The 3016-nt window shown below is 38.1% G+C and overlaps 1 pseudogene; it reads right to left on the bottom strand.

Annotated features, from left to right (window-relative positions):
* Positions 1 to 1296: 1296 nt before the first annotated feature.
* Positions 1297 to 1719, bottom strand: LOC144476594 (histone-lysine N-methyltransferase SETMAR pseudogene; annotated as a pseudogene).
* Between the last annotated feature and the right edge of the window lie 1297 nt (positions 1720 to 3016).

Below are 3016 nucleotides of genomic sequence, written 5' to 3'. Positions count from 1 at the left end.
ATAACTGGATATCTTTTGAGCTCAGAATTATCAGTGATTAATTAAGTGGTCGGTGTGTTACGATACTGCTGTGAAAATGAACTCCGTCTGCTCGCTGTGGTCATTTACCTAAGATCCCCTCAACATTGCGCAAGGTCAGTGCATCGACATCGTAAATCGTGACCCACATTTCCGAGCAGAAAGTGTATTCTCAATTAAATGAATGAGCTACTATTGATGATTTTCTTTACGATTCTTAAACAAATATATACGCCCTGTTCTTTAATACGATTATTTATTATAAAATTAGCTTAACGAATCGTTCGTTGAACTTTATTCGGATACGAAATTATGAAAACAAAAATATCTTTTGCATAGTTTAATAAAGCTCCTTATTGGTGATCTTCACTGTAAAAAGCTCAATTAATAATTAAAACGTCTGTCAGGATTAAAATACTTACTACTTCGGATTCGAAAAATTACTAAATACCTTTCAGACATTCTGAAATAAGGATGAAAAACATTTTTATTCAAATTATTATTGTTCCATAGTAAAAGAAATTCGAAAAGTCCATACTCTGTGACTTGTTTATTACTTCGAACACGACTTGAAACTGCGGATTGCATTTTCGCTAAGCAAACAGTTACTTCAAGTGAACTGAGGAACCCTTCGTGACACTAAAGCCCTTATGCAGTAATAACAGATAAAATACCACATTTTGCTAATAAGCACACCGAAACAGGTTTCAGGCTTTTCGAACATCGACGATCGGTTCGAAAATTTGTTACGTAATAGCGATTCAAATGAAAGTTAATTTAGTAACAGTGAAAGTGGTAGTAAAAATTGTATTGGCGATTTTGTTAATTTTATTATTGAGAATGAACATAATGATATACAATAAATTTTGCATTTCGAGCAAATAATTATCTTTCAGAAAAAGATATAAAGACAGTATTCACTCGCATTTTATTCCTTCGCGCTAGCATTCAGGGTAATGAAATATTAGGTTGGTAGGAAAATAATGTCGGTTTCCAAACTATATCTTTAAATCGACATATCACAAATCGGAATAGGTTTTTTTTAATCAAAATAAGATCCATTACAAATTACACATTTTTGCCAATAAATTGACAGTTTGTTAATACCAGTAGCGTAAAATTCTGTTGTTCTGGAATTGATCAATTCTTCGAACGCACTTTCAGCAGCAGCTTGATTGGTAAATATGTTCCCTTGCAAGTAGTGGTCGAGATGTTTGTAGAAGTGGTAATCGGTTGGCGACAGATCCGGGGAATATGCTGGATGGGGCGGGCAGAGTTTCATATCTCAATTCGTTGAACTTTTGTAGCGTTAATTGTGCGACGTATGGTCGAACGACGATTCTTTTGGTCTACACTTAACTCTTGTGGCACCCATTTGTCGAGCTTCTTCGACTTTCCTAGCTGTTTCAGGTGGTCGATAACTGTTGAATGGCTTACATCTAACTTCTGTGCAAGTTGTCGAACCGTTATTCGTGGATCAGCTTCAATTAGTGCCTTCACTTGGTCATTGTCGACGAGAGAAGAGCGTCCACGACCATCTTCATCTTCGAGGCTCTTGTCAAATTTTTTGAACCAACGCTGTACCGTGGGTTCATTTACGGTATCTTCTCCAAATGCGCTGTTGATATTACGAGTCGCAGTTGCAGCTTCATGACCCAGTTTATATTGATATAAGAATACACGAACTTGCTTGGTAGCCATTGCGAAATTAATAACATGAAGTGACCATAAATTAACAGTAAAAACAAAAGCATACCTATCAGCATCCAGCACGACATCTGCACTGTACGATGACATTGGAAGGTAAACAGAATAAAGGGAATTGTTATCCCAAAACATTCGTCAAAGTTCGAAAGTTCGAAAACCGACATTAATTTCTTACCAACCTAATAATTAGCTACGCTGTATACTGCTCAACTTCTCGAAATGTATTCAATAAACATATCTCAAGCGAAAAGTAAAAGTCGAATTTCGCGCCGCGTAAATTTGCGCTAAGAAAAAAGTTACTTCAAATAACCTCAGACATCTCTCATTATCCGATTGTAAGTTACTCTTGGAACACCCTATATCACATACCCTATATCATGATGGGCATCGCAGAGCAGCGGCAAAAGAAGCCATATGTGGTTCGCGCAAGCCACAAGTTCGCTAGGCTTGTCCTAAAAATCTAGTCAAGGTTTTACATCAGAATTCCGGAAACGTCGATGAAATGGCATTACTAAAAATTGATTCGATACTTCTTCTTCGAAACTCGAACACGAGCGTTCGCGGCAGAAATGAAATTAATTTCATCGGACAAAAATTCCTGAGACGCATTACGGAATCGAAGAGACGATTCAAGCGACTTTCGACGAGTCGAGGACCTGTCTTTCATTCTTGCAGTCCAACTGCGGGCGCTTCTCGTCATCGGGATTCGTTGCCGAAACGATTCGAACGTGGTGGCGATCGCGGAGTTACCGGAAGTTCGGACGAACGCGTCTCCAACCGATTCATCACGTCGGAAAACGTATCGTTTTATTGAAACGGCAGTGTCGCGTCCTCGTTCCAGTTCTCGGTTCCGCTGACACTTCAGGTAATGAAAACGGAAGAAGAGAAGAACTGTGAGGCCATCTGAAGAAGCGTCGACAGAGAGGAATCTTTCTAGCAAATGATTCTACAATTTATAGAAAAACTAGAGTTTCGTTTTTTAACAATTATTACGATCGCGCCTGAGTTCGCAGATTTCCAACGATTAAATTTACTAATCCGTGGATTATGAATCTATTCAGTGTTACCTGTCGAAATGTTTATTCTGATCTCATTGGTAAGCTGTCACTGGAAATTGGGGCACATCTATGCAGTTGTCGAAATTAATTGGTTTCGGTTACGGTCATTATCGAATTCGGTTTGAATATTCGTGGCTTGTGTATTCAATTAACTGAAGTAAGTAGGTAATATATCCTTTGGTTTTGGATTGGTTTCATCGCAGCTTAGCAAGAAGAAAAATCATAAACATATT

The sequence above is a fragment of the Augochlora pura genome, chromosome 10, assembly GCF_028453695.1.
Source record: "Augochlora pura isolate Apur16 chromosome 10, APUR_v2.2.1, whole genome shotgun sequence".
In the NCBI taxonomy this organism is placed as follows: Eukaryota; Metazoa; Arthropoda; class Insecta; order Hymenoptera; family Halictidae; genus Augochlora; species Augochlora pura.
This window is presented reverse-complemented; position numbering and strand designations above follow the sequence as displayed.